This window comes from Mastigoproctus giganteus, chromosome 10 (genome assembly GCF_048544385.1).
Source record: "Mastigoproctus giganteus isolate SK-2022 chromosome 10, ASM4854438v1, whole genome shotgun sequence".
NCBI classification, from domain to species: Eukaryota; Metazoa; Arthropoda; class Arachnida; order Uropygi; family Thelyphonidae; genus Mastigoproctus; species Mastigoproctus giganteus.
Genome location: NC_143584.1, coordinates 162,460,114 through 162,478,330, shown reverse-complemented (window position 1 = coordinate 162,478,330; position 18,217 = coordinate 162,460,114). Strand labels below are relative to the sequence as shown.

Below are 18,217 nucleotides of genomic sequence, written 5' to 3'. Positions count from 1 at the left end.
TTTCCAGATCTGAACAACATCAATTAAGACTCCAACTTGTTGTCCAGCTGGAACTGTTATGGGCAGCTGCTCTAAATGACCTTGCCATTCTACTGACGGAAACAAACAAGACAAAAATCCATCTTTCCTCTCTCTCTCTCTCTCTCTCTCTCTCTCATGTTTCGCATCTTTTCATACCCGCTAAAACAGCCAAACACGCATGCGTCAACATCAGCCGCTAAAACTGTGCAGGAATCCGGTATTTGAGAAACGCTGGATATCATTCAGCGACTACGGACGCGTTTAGAACGCGTCCCGAAACTTCTTGAAGAGCGGAGTTTTGCTGTATCAGTGCACGCAGATGCAGTGAAAGTAGTGATAAAAGTTTACCGATTTAATTATTCTTCTGATCCCATGATAAAAAAAAAAAACACCTGACTGGAGGGGTTACGTACTGAGCAGCCATTAAACAGAGGTAGGAAAATAATTCCACTGCTTGTCTGTTTGTGATAAATACTGGATTTAAGCATTAAGTTAGGTAAAGAATATTTATCGAAGAATGAAGATTGCAATGCAAATGACCCTGACAGAATATTGAAGAAAACATCGTTTGTTTATTCTAAAAAGTGGCTTCTTTTCGGCAGCGAAAATATTAAATATATAATAGATATAAATCTTATTTTTTTACACGAAAGCAATCTTATAATTGAATAATTATGTAATAGTTATAATTCTGTATTTTACAAATCGTTCTACAACTCTATTGAATCTAGGAAACATTTCATTGGCAAAATTCATCCAGTATAACGATTTTAAAACAGTCATTAATTAATATTATCTAATATAACGCTATTGATACGTTCATATTTTCGATGACGTATTCAGCACGTTATTTCTCATTCAAATTACGCATACAGTTAATTGTTCTTCAAATTATCATTTTTACAGACGTCATTTTGCATTTATATGACGCGTTATAGACACGTCATTATCAATTTTGCAGGAAGACTTTACATTCGTCACAATCTACTTAGCAGGAAGACTTTACACACGTCATAATCTACTTTGCAGGAAGACTTTAAATACGTCATAATCTATTTTATATGATGTTTTATACACATCAAATTAAATGACGTGTTTTAGCACGCTGTTTAATTCGATGCACGTCTTTTCTCATTAGAGATGACGTATTTTTTACTAACGGAAATAAGGATTTATAAAATACTTGTATATTACTAATAGAAAGATTGAAAATGGTTTCAACTGATATAAAATTATATTCTTAATAGTTAATAGAAAGGTAGAGAAAACGTCTTTAAATATAATAAATAATTAATGAACTTAAAAGTTTATGCTTAATGCTAGTGATCTTCGTTTAATCATGGAATTGATGGTTCAAATGCCTTTCTACTGTGTTGCACCATGAGAATCCGGTCAACCTAACAAATGTTTGGTCTCATCTTGCAGCCAATGCCTGTTTCAAGTACAGCTGCTAGAGAAAAAAGCATTTGGAACAGTTATAGTCTGCTGGATGACAAGAGAACACAAACCATTACAGACCAAGATTATATATACCAAGATTCCATGATGGGAAGTTACAAGGCTGTTGCAACTACACGTTATGACCTTCCACTATATAACATTGAGGTGACGTACGTCAACGCTGATCGATGTCAACTTAATGATGTGTCCACGCCGTCAGTTCGCACACCTATTGATACCAAAGTTTAGTTTTAAATGCAACGTAAAAATGTGCCTTTCTTTTTTTTTTAAGTGTCTCTCTACATCCAATTAGGGAAAGAAACAATTTTATTTTAGCAAGCGACTTTTTTTTCATAAATGGACTTTACATAATATCGTGTAAAAATGCGTTTTTTTCTCCCCAAAGAGGCATGTTCAATTAGTACTCGTAAGCATTTCCTACCCTAAATGAAGTTTTTGTGAAACAGCCAAACTTTTCAGCTGCAAGCTTAATTGAGAACTTCAACCATCTACAAGACAAATATTTTTACTATTCAAAGAAATGGTTGAAAGTGTTATTGAATATAACTCATTGAATTTACAAATCAAAGTAGTTTAATGGATGGATAGCAAAATGGCGAAGGATGAAGTCTTGACTAACTTATAATTGCCTAGAATTTAGTCAGGATCACAGCGTTTTTCCTTTAAAATAGTATTGTAAATAGATCTTCATAAACAGCCGATAAACCAAAGGCCGAGAGCGGTTTATTATTCTCAAAACTATTTTGGGACAACACCTCTTCCGCTGTTGACCTCAACACTGACCATCCACCTCACTTTCCGAAATACGAAGTAGACCATAAAGCGCACGAAATCACTATTACTACAAATGACCAAAGATATAAAAGAAATGTAATGTTCAAGGAACAAGAGTCAGTCTTCCCAATGCCTTCCAATACTCTCATCAGAGTTAATGTTCGCCAATATGACTTGTTTATGAGACTACCTAATTTAAAAGTATATCTTTGAGTTCTTTGTATTTCAACCTATTCAACGTATGTTGCAATTAGTGTATAATGGAAATTATGTCAATGAAAGATGAAAATTTACATTATTTTTCGACTTTCAATGCTTTTATTGATCTAAGAAATACCTCCAAGGTAAATTCCAACCGTCACCAAAGAATCTATCGACAAATAAACGGATTACCAGCTAGATAGTTATCACTTCTGCGAGCATTGATTAACCAGTTCCTTTGTAAAGCGATTATTTTTAGACATCTAGAAAGACATTTCATTTCAAGATGACTGCAGATATACAAAGTCTCCTGCTTTCTTTTCCTTAATACATTACTCAGAAAATCTTAATAGTTCTGCGTGTCAGCTGGACTGTGACCCAGATTCGTAAGAGCGAGATAAAGTTTAAAATTTGCACGAACTACAAGTATTGACTATTTTATCGAAAAACACGGAACAAACTTTTCTCTACTTAGAGTTGCGGAAGTAACGAAATTAAAGTATTTTATCTTGAGGCAAAAGTATAAGGAAGTAAAAAAAAGGATGGTCTCCAACAGAGCAAATGAAAATTGAGCTTGGCGCTTTCTTATTTTTTCGTTTAATTAAAATTTGGTTCCATCCGCAGCAACGCCTGCTTTTTTCTGTGATTGGATTGTTCACAGAATTCTTCCAGCGATTTAATGTAGAATTTTACTAAAATATAAATCATAGTTGTATATATGTTTCTTGTTGTTTTCGATTAAGGGCCAGTGCAGCTAAAGCCATGGGTCGTCAGGATATTCTGTGGCCAGTCGTTTTGCGCGAGGAAGGTGATCAATGTCCATCATGATGCAATACCGAATTTCCTTTGGTACCATCCCAAATAAAAATCGTTCTCCATTGAGAAACATTACGGCTGTTTATTTAATAAGGTGTAACCGCCTTTCTCAATATAGAACTACTATCTGAAGTTGGGCACTACTGGTGTAACTCATAAAGGTCCATAGTGTTGAGAAATTATGCCATTCCAACTATCACTGGCACGAGTTAATAAAATCTTCATTTTATTGGCTTCAAATTATCAGCCCAGTTATCAGAGAGTACATAATTTTGGATTTCAGCGTATTGTAAATCTCCACTATTTCTTAAAACTGGAAAGGTTTTGTTACTGGTAAATTCTGCAGCTTATCAAAAATAGCGCAGAGCATTATTTATTGCTTCCATTTGTTTCTGTGAGCCTCGTGTGGGATTCAAGCCACACGCTTCCATTATCTGCTCATCATTCCATTAGGAAAATTTTCAGGACTGCGTGCCTACTCTATATATAGCTTAGAATATTATTTCCCGTACATTGCCTTGCCTTTACCAGAGCTGTGATGGTCGGCAATCTTGACTCTTCCCACAAACACAATTATCTTTACGCATAAATCATACAGTAACTGAAACCTCACATAGTGTTTCGTATAACTGCACCATATGGTTAACATCGCTTCTTATATGCAAAATACAGGGTAATAATGATAACATTCGTATACGCTACCATTCCAGAAGTATTTGGACACCCCTCCCAGCGTAGTGAACAATGTTAACGATGTTTATTCAAATCAAACAGGCTTAAAAGCATGCAGGCAGAGGTATCACAAAGCAGAATCAGTCGCGGCAAGACGCCGATTTCAAATATACAGTAGATCTCCGATGCTGAAATACCAGATCTAAGGAGTAGATGCCCATCGTGGGCTGTGATTACAAACAATGAAGAGACTAATTTTTGGTGAAAAGGATGAGATCACTTTTGGCTTCAGAATGTTCGCGGATGAGCAGATTGGGATCATCGATAAGGAAGTTAGCCACTTAACAACCGAGATTGGTTGCAAGTTATAATTGGAATTCAGTATATGGCCTTCCTTTGGTCAGATGGAAGATAAAGGAGAAAAATTTGGATCTTGTGGCTTCCACGTGTAAAGGTGGCACACAGCCAGTGCTGTTGTTAATCGGATGCGAAACTGAAAAATAACGATAGTAAATAATTGTAACACTGGCCACTCGCCTTTCCACCTGATCATTGTGAGACGAGTTTCCAGTCATAATGTCGAACTATTTTTTGGAAGTTAGCAAGGTTTCCTTTAAGCCAAACATTGTAAAATTCCCGCTGGAAACAACTTCGGTTGTAGGAAATGAAACTTGTTACAAATTTGTGTGATATTCGCAGTGAAATGCATGGGGGATCTAGTGTCAATTGGCAATTTTCCGAAATTCCCATACTCTTAAGATCAAGAGTCGCGAAGATCAAAAGTCTCTCTATGAAAGGAGAGGACATCACTAGATGCAAGTGTTAATCGTCTGACAGATCTTATCTGTGAACAGTCGTTAATCCCCCACTGTCAATGAATTCGCCCCTTGTGATATGGCTTCGAATCTATCTGTCATGCCTGAAGGAGGCACAACGCCTTTTGGCACCAGGAAGGACCAATAATATCTTAGTTATGGCTATGTAGACCGAGCCCAGAATCAAGTTACCTGGTTGTGAGATCCTTCCTTTCAAGCTCAGGTTGTTGGTCTTTGTTTGGGTTTTTAAAAATAGAAGAGGGAATGGGGAACTGATAAATGGGCACAACATCCCCTTCGTGATCCTGAGGAGAAGCATTGTTCTACTCAAGTTCTTACCATGGTGCTTGTCGTGTCATGGTTTACCTATGTGTCCCATCGGGAGAGCTGACAAGAAGTCCAAGAGGACGGTCCCAGATCGTGGACTGGGGGAACGAAATTCACAGGCAAAGCATCACACAAGAGCTGATGGTTTCACCGAATTAGGGACTTTTGTTTAGTTGAAGTGATTGTCAATGATAGCAATTCGCGATCCTCTGTACAAGTAGTTAGGGAGATACATCTGAGACGCCATGGCCTTCACTATTATTCAGCCTTAAGAAGGTAAAAAAGACAACTTTATTCGTGTCAGTCATGGTCTTTGACTCTAAATCCAATTGATTTGGGCAGGTTTTCTCTATCCATGTGTATTATATCTGTAAATTGGGTGTTCTCTGGTTGGTACATTTTTAATAGCCAGAGAACACACCTGTCAGTACACCAGTTTTGTTGGGCGAAAAATCTGAGTTTAAGAGGGTAAAAACCTCGCCTGAGACCCACTGACTCAGTGACGTAATTAAAAAAGTGTTTCTGGCGGAATTTGAACTCAGCTCTTTCCCACCAGGTGTTAGGAAGACGTTGATTATAACCAATGTGCTACCGCAAAGACACAAAAACTGATATCAATACAAAAAAGATACGGATGAGGGTATATTGCATTGAATTTTACTGAAGAGCTGCAGTAGACACATCACGGCACGCAATGCACAGGGTCGACTTGCCTGGTTTCGGGTTAAGTTGACACGCTCGTAACCATTAGCTGAATTTACTGCTGCGTTGGAGGAAGAATGGACCAAAATATGGCCTTTCTTTGATGAAAAACCGGTCTCTACCAAACCAACAAAGATACAGTGTGAAATTAAAACAAGGGGTGTGCCAACACGTTTAAGTATTGTAGAAATAAAAGGTTCTTTGAAACGTCCAGGTGTCCAGTTACTTTTTCCAATATAGTGCGTATTAACACTTATACTGATTGAACAAATGCAGACTTCTACTACTACTTCTATGGAATTAGCATTAGCAATAGCATTAGTAGAGGCATTTGATGCAAGAAAGCAAGCTTATGCAGCATCAGCCAAAAAAAAAAAAAAAAAAAAAAAAAACCACTTCCACTTCACCCCTCTGTTCGTTCAAAATACCTGTCCAGCTGAGCCTTAAACTTATTTAGGCTATCAACCTCCACCACAAAGGATGGAAGTCTGTTCCACCAACCAACCACCCGCTGGCTAAAGGCAAATTTCCGCACGTCTATCCTACATCTGTCTTTCCTCAATTTGAATTTATGCCCTCTCAGGTGATTTTTCTGAACTAGAGGAAGAATCCCATCAGCATTGAGCATGCTCAAATCCCATCAGCATTGAGCATGCTGGTTTGAGCATGCATCAGCATGCTCAAACCAGTCAAGGCTTTATACACCTCTATCAGATCACCTCGCTGGTGCCTGGTCTCCAGACACTGTAATTTGCAAAACGTAAGCCTTTCTTCGTAAGAGCACCCCTTTGTTCCATTCACTAATCTTATTGCCCTTCTTTGTACTCGTTCCAGCAGCTCTACATCCTTCTTGAAATGAGGCCTCCAGACCTGTATACAGTACTCTAGGTGTGACCTGACCATTGCCTTATACAAGGGAATAATCACCTCCTTATCCCTGCTGGTAAAATTCCTGTATATCATTGACAATACTCCATGAGCTACTCTTGCAGCCCGTCTGCACTGCTCAGAGAACTTCATATCTGCCTGCGCAACCATCCCTAAGTCCCTTTCATTCTCTACCACTGTCAGTCAGTACCACAGAGTTGATACGTTGCTCTGGGGTTGCTGTTTCCCATGTGTAGTACTTTACATTTGTCAATGTTAAACTTCATTTGCCACCTCTCAGCCCATCTGCTCAACCTTTTCAGATCCTGTTGCAGCAGCATAGTGTCAGTAGTGTCCTTAACAACTCTGCCAACCTTTGTATCGTCTGCAAACTTGGTCATTAAGCTTGATATACCATCATCAATATCATTTATAAATACAGAAAACAATAATGGACCCAACACTGAGCCCTGAGGGACTCCACTAATAACATTAGTCCACGATGAGCAGTGTCCATTGATTACCACTCTCTGTCTTCTCCCCCTCAACCACCCCTTTATCCATAGCAGCGATTTGCCTCCAATGCCACACTGCTCCAATTTGTGTAGCAGTTTTCCATGTGCAACAGTGTCAAAAGCCTTTCTAAGATCCAAGTATATAATATCAAAACTATTCCCTGCATCCAGTTCTCTTGTGACTGCATCATAATATCCAATCAAATTGGTCAGGCAAGACTTCTCCTTAACAAAACCATGCTGTGTCCGAGCTATAACTGAAGTCTTGTCTAAATGATCCTGCAGTGCTTCTTTAACAGTGCCTCCATTAATTTTCCTGGACAAAAAGGGTAAGCTCACAGGTCTATAATTACTTGTGTCAGCCTTTGATCCTCCTTTGTGAATTGGGGTCACATTTGCACATCTCCAGTCTATGGGTACCTCCCCTGAGTCCAAGGAAGCTCTCATAATTATGGCTAAGGGTTTGCTTACTTCCTTTGCTGCTTCCTTTAATATAACTGGATAGATCCCATCCTGGATAGATAGGTGCCTTTCTTGTATTTATCTTCAACAATTTCTCTTCCACTTTACACCCAGTTATTTCAAGATTCTGTAGCTTACTGCTAGAGTTGAATACACCTCTGGCATTCCCCTCGCTGAATAACTCCTCATGTGTGAATGTCGATGCAAAATATTCATTTAGTTTGTTAGCTACCTGAGCAGGATCATCAACAGTTGACCCATCGATATCAAGTGGACCAATCTGATTCATCCCCTTCCTTCTAGAATTTACATAAGTAAAGAACTCTTTGCCGTTTTTCTTTGCATCCCTTGCCAAGGATTTCTCGTAATCTGCCTTCGCCTGCCTAACCTCCTTTGTAACTTGGTTGCATATCAACTTGTATCTATCATAGGCTTCTGTGTCATGTGTTAATTTGTATGTATCCCATGCATTTTTCTTCTCTGCCATATGCCTCATTAGTTCATCTGACATCCACTTAGGCCTTAACCTTGAACAATATTTCTTAGTTGGTATGTAAAGCCTAGTAGCTTCCAAGATAAGTTCCTTGAATGCTTCCCATTTTGAGTTTGCTGTTGGTAACATAATCGCACTGTATAGAATTGAAATACTGTCTCAGTCCATCGTAGTCGCCTTTACGGAAGCAATAACCCTTCCCTTTACCCCTAATGGTAGTTACCTCTTTGAGTAAATCCCACTTCAGCACACTGTGATCACTGCCACCTAGTGGTTCATTTATCTGCAGATTCTTAATGCATGAAGCATCACTGCTGATAATCAAATCAAGAGTATATTTGAGAATGTGTAAATTTACGTTAGAGTACCAAAACGCCCTATTAATCAACGATGCGTGACCACGTGATTGTGTTCTCTGTTACGTGGTACTACTACCTGCACAGTTGCCCGTGCTATACTGTGGTTGTTTAAATATAAAGGTTTCGTATTTATCTTTGTCACTCACTCTGAGGAAAACGGTATGCAAATGCCTTTGAAACGTAGGTAAAAATAATCTCAGACATTGGAGGAAATGAGTGTCAGCTAGTAGAACCTCATACATTATTGGTATTTTAGCAAGGTGCATTTTGATCAATAAGCTAACAGTAATATTAATTTATTACTGTGATGTGCATTACAGTAATGTCACTTACTGTAAAGTACGCTTGAAATAATCGTTGGAACTTTGCTTAAGTGACCTGACTCGCTTTAGCAACGAATGTACGCAGATAACAAAGTACTTAACCAAAGGTGGCAACCAAAGGGTGTTGTCGCATTATTGTAATTAGAAACATATTTTGAATCAGTTACGATCTGCAACGGTTCCTTCTCCATAGTCCAGCTCCTTAGTTGGTGCACAGTAGCAAAGGGACACGTGTTCCGCCTATTAAGAGATCCTGACTTTTCGCTGTCTTCCACTCTGTTACTCTTCCGGCAGAATGCAGAGTTGTAACCTATACGCTCGCACTGATCCGGCAGCCATTGGCATCCTTCCCCTTCTACACGCGCGAGTAACTTTCTCGCGTTATGCATTGGTTATCTCAATTCTACGAAGTTAATGTAATGCCCAAGAGTACCGCGCTTTAAGGAATTTTAAAGTGCGTGATAATCTGAATGAAATTAAAATGCAGCATTCTCTTACAGTTACCGTATATATTCTTCCTTAAGCCTAACAGGGTTGTTCGAAAAGTAATGGAAACACTACTGTATTGACGCTCTTTAGAGCAGAAATCACGTGATGTTGTCTACATAAGGAGACAAGATTATACAGCCTGCACTTCTCTTAGTGACCCACTTCTGTAAATATCTAAGAAGTAGGATCGCTTTCGCTGGACACTGTCACCTTATGATACATATTTTCTCCCAGTTTTGACTGTTGCCATAAACATGAGATCCTATGTGGTGGGACCCTATGCACACAACGCTGTTCTGTAAAGATGTCAGTTAAATAAAGCAGAGTTTAAAACCTTAATTGCCTTGATTGTGTCGTTTTTACATAACAGAATCTTCATATGACATGATACGAACTACTGAGGTACTACTAAAGGACGCCTGAGATCCCCCCCTCACTGCTTTGAAAACTGCTTTGAAAACTACCAAACAAAACTGCCAAGAGTTTCTCACAGCACACCCTTGACAGAATTTGATTGATCTTGTTTGGTCCGATGCAACTTGATAATCTACGCCAAGTTTGTTCAACAAACTATACTTCCTCCTATCCTGCCCTTTCAGGTATTAGTGGATATAATCACCGTCCGTTCCACACCAGGTGGAAAAGGCCTAATTTCAAATCCTGTCAATGATGAGGAATTTCTATGGGATTTTTCATAATATGGGAGGGTTAGGTAGTTTCAAGCACTGTTTTCAAGACTTTTCCTTCAAGAAACTGAGGTTCTTCTTCCAGCAGAGAATACAACTGATTTTACAGACATAATACACACAAGCAGATGAAGTAATTCTCTGGTGGCTCTAATATGACGGGTTATTTTTTCAGTATTTTTTAGCAGACATACTTTTTTGGAATTTGTTTCCAATGTAATTTATGTAACTTCTTCGAAGGAAATGACAAGAGAAGTTCATCGGCCATTTTACGAATCGGGTAGTTCGAGTTTTGGCCTCCGCTAATCTTACGACAAACTCCTGCTTCCGTGGCAATCTGTATCACCATCACTCGCCCGCCTCCCCTCTCCCTCCACAAATGGCCCATTTTCACTTTCATGATACCAATTGTGACCAGAACTGGGTCATTTGTCAATGGATCTCGTTCTACGTTTAAATCGAACAAGCCATTCTCGCCTGTGCCAAATGGACGCTGCAGTGATGTCGTTTGTTCCTTTTTTGTGTCAAACATACACTGACCTCTGGATATCTGATTTTTGCCACATTCGCTGACACCTGTTGTTTACCACAAACTGCATCTTCCCAGAAACAAAACAGGAAACACCACATGTTATTTATAAATCTGATATTACAGTATAATCTCCACATGTCATTGAAGTAACCCGGTTGCCCTATATTAGTGCTAAGCACACTTTCCATAAATGAAACACCTTTTCCACTTTGAAATTAAATAACATTTTAGTCCAAAAGCCAATACTTTTCGTATGAAAAGAATTATTCTCGTTGAAATATCACTCACAATCGATTTTTCTGTCTTCTCGTTTCGAGCCATTTCACAGCTGTCCTCTTATTAGATTATTTTCAATTAAGTATTTTTCCCTTTTATCCAGTACAGACATTACAACTGCAACATTAGTCCTTTACTGCCTGATTCTATTATAGATGTTTAAATTGTACTTTTCCTAATGGCTTTTCTTTTAGATGACGAATATCCTCTCTTTTTTGTGCAATAAGATACAGTACACACATTTAATAAATCAAGTATCATTTTAAATACCAAAAACGTTGCTTTACTTAATATGTTCTTCCTCTATGAGAAGAGAACAGTATTATATTCACCATTAAAGTTTTTTGTCTTTTTACTTCTCCAAAAATATTTTAATATGCACAGGGTAGATTATATCAAATATTTTAAGAAATAATCATTATGAACATTTCTTATATATCTATGTTCTTCTTGTCTAGTGGATTTTTTGTATTTATATACAATAAATATACGGTTTTATTTTAGGTATGCAGTGAGTAAGTTCTTTTTGACCATAACAGAAAAGTACATTAATGTCGATACCCTTTATTTATACTACAATTTGTATATTAAAACTGTTTATAAAATATACAGTCAAAGATAAAATAGACCCTTCCGTGTGGAAAAAGCCTGGGTTCCAGTTCAGGGAAGGCTGGAGAAAGTTTATCGCCATTTTTCACCTTGGCCAAGTTAGTCGGTCTCGTGCGTAAGTTTCATTTTTTAAAATTTTTCCAGATTTGAATTTTTTATCCAAAAGAGTGGCAAACCAGCCGTATAATAAGGACAGTTTACAGTTAAATATACTGATTTCTCATGACCTTAGTTGCCTATGCCAAAAATAAATTTCCCGCTTTTCATTCTGGTCTTGATGGTGGACGTGATCTCATTAATTAAAAACTTAGGCTGCCCACGTGCTATTTCAGTTCACCCAACTAAAAGTTCGCATGCAGGGTGACCTCAATGACTAAGAATCAATAAAGAAAAGCCCTTATGTCTCCTTATGGCTCTTGAAAGCGTTTTCAAATAAATCTCTGCTAAGTGTTTCAACATAAAAGAGAACTGTACACAAACTTAGTGAATTCATTCTTAACCCGAGAAAGCTTATATTTCATTTGCTGGTTTTTTTCCCCCAAACTTATTTATCTATAAATAATTCTTGAGTGTTCCTCTGTGTGTCTGTCACGTTTTCTGCCTACTGAAATGTTCGCTGGACAAAGGAGTTTTTTCCTCCGTACTTTTGCACTGGAATGTGTGATGTGTTATAACACCATCCATGTCAAATTTGAATCTGAATTTGGTATCAAACTATTCATAATTGTTTTCAAAATATTTCGATTAAATATAAGAAATATATTTTGATGCCCTAGCGAACTACAGTAAGAATATTTTTTCTTATAGGCAGAGATTTACCATCTGTTTATTTAGGGAAGGAAGAGAAGAGATTTTTTTTTTCATTTGCTCCCATCCAAAGTTGGATAGTTCTCCGAGTTCTTTACGTGTAAGCTGAGAGATATCGATAAGTATTGGACATACATTTTGACGATCGCTAGCTGCAGATGAAAGCTGTAACTGGATTTGCACTGCTATTGTTCGACTTTGAAGAGAAGCCATAACTTCTTTTTTTTTTTAGAAATTTTAATTTTCCATTATGTTAACGATTTTAATGGTAGCGATGCTTGGCTCTTGGAGAGTTTTTCGATTTTTATAATTTTGATTATTTTCAATTTAATAATTGTCCATTTAAGAATTTGAAGAACAGAAAGAAACTGATAACAGATCTTCAATTAATAATAAAGGGAAAAGAAAGCCAGACTTATTTAGCATGTCTTAAAAAAGGGAAAATGGAGTCTCGATTTCATTCAGGTATGTTTCCTCCCTCCTTAAATTTACATAAGCTCTCCAGTTTTACGAAAATGCCTGAATTCGAATTCCATCAATGATGGAAGAAATTTATTTTGGCTTTTTTTTCACAACCTTGTCGAGTTCGTCACTCCGAAGGGCGGGCCGGATGCCTTTTTTTAATAAAAGAACGAAATAAGCTGATTTTCTTAGGAATTTATGAGTCCATCGACTACTTTGGTCATGGTGCGTCAGTGGTTTCGCCACTTGTCACTGTTTTGGAGAGGGCTGAATTCGACTTCCCTCATAGACTGGAGGAATTTCTAAAATTCATTCTCCTCAATCAGGCCCGAATAACTCACAACATGCAAATCGTTCCGGGGACACCCAGATATAGATATAACGCACAATACCCAATATGGCCTGAGTTTTCAGCTACGCCTAAAAACCACCAGCGACTATAAAGTGTGCAAAAGGACCGGATTGGAGTCTCATCTGAATGGAAGAAACTTTTATGGACTTTTTTCGTATTATAGCACAGTTAGTGGGTCTCAGGCAAGAGTTGCATGGTTCTCCTTCCGGAAACACCGGTTTTACTTCCTGAAAACAGACAAACCGATCACAAAATACACGCAAATTACATTCAAAATGTGCTATCGCCTCTTGGCCTTTTAGTTACGATGACGATAAATCAAACAACAGCAGCAACACCTACAGCAGCCGTAATATCCACACAGAATACCAACAGGCCCATTGTTTTGGACGTGTTGGTTTGCAAGCTCACTAATTCCCTTAACAAAACAGGATTTCCAACAATTTGCATGCATACCTTATTAGAAAAGCAATCAATACATCTCATTATTCCATTAGGGGCTGCTGAAATGACTGCTGAAATGTATTTCCTTCTACAATTCAGACTTTAATACCCTCCCCATCGTGAAGTCTTTTGTGTGGAAGACTCGATGAATAAGTCTTTTGTTCAGTTATTTTAAAGGAAGCTTTCTACAGCTTCTTTTAAAAACATTTCTTGTTGTAGTAAACGATGCAGTGTTGCGACATAAGGATTTGATTAACCCTTTTTCAACAGCTTCAGGTGGATGTTAGGAAGTATGGCAAAGGTTTGCTTTCTTAAAAAAATCATTATCGAAAAAACTGCTCCTATGTAATTATTCAGAAAGCGAATCCCTTGTACTTCTTAAACACGATACTGTAAATGTAGTGTTTAAGAAGTGTCCAGTATTGGATACTCATAAGTGGAGTCATTTGCATTAACCCTTATCCTAGTTGCCTCCTGGGCAAGATCTGACTGCCTTTACGTATAAATAGATCAAAGTTTTTATTTTGAGGGCTGTTTTTTAACGCTTTGTTTTTATTTTGCGGATAGTACGTAAATTCAGCAGGCCTGAAGCTAATTTTGATCAAAAATTTCGGTGAATGCTCTTATAGTTCTTGAACGCATAGTGGTATCTAGTTAGAGATTGTGAGCAGAACTTAAAACATGTTTTTAGGATGTGAAACAGCTTTGATGTGTGCATGCGCACACACCAAAACTGTTTTGAGTGTACACGTGTTTTTTTTCCCATTAAATTTTGTTATAAACTTGGAAAGTCGGCCACAGAAACACCTCAAATATTGTTACAGTTTATGGAAATGAAGTTATGACGAAAGAAAATAGTTTTAAAGTAATTTCAAAGATTTTTTGAAAGAAAGTTTTCTCTTGAGGGCGAAATGAAAAGAGTCACCCCATCAATCAAAATACAAATGAACTTCACACCATCATTCCATCGAATTGACGACTAACCATTGGAGAGATTTCTAAGGAGATTTCCAGATATTCTAGAGTCCAGCATTCTTAGACACTGGACATTTATGTGATTCGGTTCAGACCATTCTGATTAAGGATCTAGGAATAAGGAGAGTGAGTGCCAAGTTTGCTCTACGCAATCCTACTCGAGATCAAAAATAGTATTGAATCTTCATTTCATTTGAACTGTTCGAGAAAGCTAAGTGGTATCCTACATTTTATCAAAACTTATAACAGGCGATGAGTCTTGAGTATACGGATATGATCCAGAGATCAAAGTTCCAAGCTTCCAACGGAAAAAAAACGTGGTCAACAAAGTCAAAATATCTGCAGGAGTCAAGATCACACGCGAAGAACATGATTATTGCATTTTTTTGACAACGAGCGCGTGGTGTGATCAAACTTCTTTCCACGAGGTGTCGTTGTTATTGCAGCCGACTATCGAGAAGTTTTAAAACGGTTGAGGTATTGAAGTAGAACAAGTAGTTGCAGAAGGAGATGTTATTGAAGAACATTAATAGCGCAAATATTTATCATTGAATAAAATTAATTTTTTTAAACATTCACAGAATTTTTAAATCAAACATTACTGGATCAAAAAGTTCAGGGAGATATTTAAATTGAAAAATGGTCATCCAGGAATCTAATCTTCAGAAACTCCACCTAAGATGCAAAAATAAGCATTTCGTGTCATAAATCAGGCTAGTACAACAGTAATGTAAGGAGAACAATGAGGCGAACCTGCACTTTCCAGCCCAGAGCTCTCTGAAACGCAACTGAGCACCTATGAGATGTTTTGGAACAACAACTGGGAGTCACAAGATGACGTCCTAGTTCAAGCAGAGATGTCATTTTAGACGTGGCGTTATGGAAAGAGGAGTGGAGCAAGATCCCAGTCTCCACATAACAAAAGTATCCCCTCCTAGAGAAGTACTGATGTCATAAAAGCCTGTGGGAGTCATGCTCAGTATGGAAAATGTCTTTTTTATAACAAGATGGTTTTTCAGTGTTTCAGAAAGATAGATAGATGGAGAGAGAGAGAGAGAGAGAGAGAGAGAGAGAGAGAGAGAGAGAGAGAGAGAGAGAGGGGAAAAATGAAAGTTTCACAAATAAATATAGAATTCTCCACCACCGAAGCTAACTCATTCCATGCCATTGCTTTCCAAACCACAATAAACTCGACCATAAAAAAGTGACATCGAATTCCCTAAAATCATCAGCGGTGCAGGTAGAGAAACAAGCACGCGAGCTATGTACGCACCACTCAGAGCTTTGCCGTGAGATACTTAGAAAGATCAATACACACGCTTAAACTTCTGTCGCCTTTTGACTGTAAGAAGTGGAGAATGTTAGAAGGATATATACATATAAATGATACATCTTGGTGGAAAAAGCCCATAGCACCAGTCCAACATCACGAAATTGCTTTTCCTTAAAATACAGGGAACTCGAAATATAGAAGTATTCGTTTCAGGATGTTCATGGAAAAAGAGAAGCTTTTCATCCCAAGAAGTCTCTGTGCACGATTTCCCTTTAAATCGGGTGATAACGGATCAAGTTGTGATAGATATTGTTGTTCAAAAATAAATAAAACTTAACAGATATGTAATAAATAAATAAATTAATTAATCGACGTTTATTTTAATGCTTTTTAAATGGGTAGAAAAATTTCCACGCGTTTTGTAATTCGTATTTCAAAGAACTTCGACGATTTAATTCATCTCCCAAATGTCCAGCATGAAAATATGGTTTCAGTCAATATTTGATACTCTCCGTTATGTTCAAGTTAATTTGACCTTTGACAATATTTGTTAAACTTTAAATTAAAACTCATTTTAATGCGCATAAGCTTCTACGCACATTTAATAGTTATGCTAAAGAAAGAAGAAAGAAAAAATATATCCGACTAACACGTCACTTAACTATTACATTAATAGCACACACACCAGGCCGATGAGTCTGTAAACTATTAAGTCAATAGTTAAGAGACCGATACGTATGAACTATTATAATGTATTAATACTTAAGAGACATAGAGACTGGTACGTCCCTAAACTATTAATTGATAGTCAAAAGACATAACAGACCGATATATCTAAACTATTATATTAATATCTAAGGGAATTAGACGGAATTTAAGGAACTAGACGGATATTTCTCTTAATAGTTAAGAGGCACAACAGAATGATATCAATAGTCGAGAGCAATTCGAGTGGTATCAATAGTTAAGAGGCATTCGAGTGATATCAATAGTTAAGAGGCATTCGAGTGATATCAATAGTTAAGAGGCATACCAGTTGTTGTAGTTGTAGGGGCATGAGCAACTGAGGCCACACTGCATCGAATATATATACATACGTTTGTAAATTGCATGTGTTCTGCGACCGATTTTCTGTTTGCTGGATGAAAAACCCAGTTTCCAAGAGGAAAAAAACCATGCCACCCTCGCTTGAGACTGACCAACTTAGCCGTGTTTGAAAATGCCCATAAAAATACTTCGTTTAATTGACAGGATTCGAACTCAGGACTCTTCCACCCAGTGTGGGGAGGATGGTGATTAGGGGCATACCAGACTGATATCGATATCACTCTTATATGAGTTAAGACGCATATAAGAGTGATATCAATAGTGATATCACTATTTATGTATCACACAAGAGTGATATCAATAGTTAAGAGGCATACCACAGTGATATAAATAGTTAAGAATAATATCAGACTGATATTTCTTAAAATAGTTATGTTAATAACTACTAAAATTTCTGATAAAATTCAATGCAAAGATTGCAAAACACAAAGATTCAATCGAGTACTTTTATTTAACATTCTGCTTCTCTCGAATAAAATTTACAAATTAATAATTAGATTTATTTAAAGAAAACGTAGAGTTTCTGTACAGGACCTGCATCACCTCTGTCCACGAGTACATTTTTTTTTCGATCTTTGCATTCTCCAAGAGCTACGTAAATTAATTAAGAGTGATCCGTTATCTTTGCATTTTAATACGTTAATAATAGAACAAAAGTAATGATGTTCCCTTATCTCGTTCTTGGAACAGATCTGAATAATGCATACTTTCATTAAGCTTACTTAATAGATTAATTAGGAGTTAATTAAAGTATACATAATGAGTTTAACACTAATGGTTTCACTTTCATTATAGATTTAAATAACTTTTGACAATCTCTGTCAATTCTCTTTTAATATGAAAAAATTAGGATTAGATAGCTTTTAACAGCGTCTAAGTTCTAATGTTTATAACTGAATCTTCGGGGCTTTTTAAAATGACAATTGTTATAGAAATAATAATTAAATAGGAGAATAAAATTTTAAAAATATAACATTATGAAAGAGTTTATTGATGCACACACATCATTTCTACTGAATAGTGAACTTTAATTATAACCACCGTGTACTTTATTAGTCATACGAAGTTCAGCTTTCTTATATGCGTGTATCGAGATATTAAAAACAAAGTATTTTCGGGCTCGTGCTCTTATTCCTCACCCAAAATTAATAGAAAATTTGGAATTCGAAGAAACAATCGAATTATTTCTTCCTTGTCTTAACTCTTTCTGCAGATTTACACCCCTCGTGATGTAGCTGAATGGCACGTGACAGCTTTGCCGAATCTGCTACGCATTTATAATTTTAACGAGTTATATTGGAAGTCATAACCGTAACGCTAAGTACCAAATTTATTAAGCAGATGCCACGTTACAACCTAAGACAACAGTGCGGTTTAAGAGGTGGCAGAAACATCAA

The 18,217-nt window shown here is 37.2% G+C and overlaps 1 protein-coding gene across 1 annotated transcript in view; it reads left to right on the top strand.

The window, feature by feature from the left end:
• Window positions 1–262: 262 nt before the first annotated feature.
• The window catches only part of LOC150079437 (calcitonin gene-related peptide type 1 receptor-like), a 142,866-nt gene continuing 124,911 nt past the window's right edge, over window positions 263–18,217 (top strand). The window contains exon 1 of the mRNA XM_090383900.1: window positions 263–454. The gene's annotated coding sequence lies outside the window, so the exon portion shown is untranslated. The remainder of the gene's footprint in view (window positions 455–18,217) is intronic.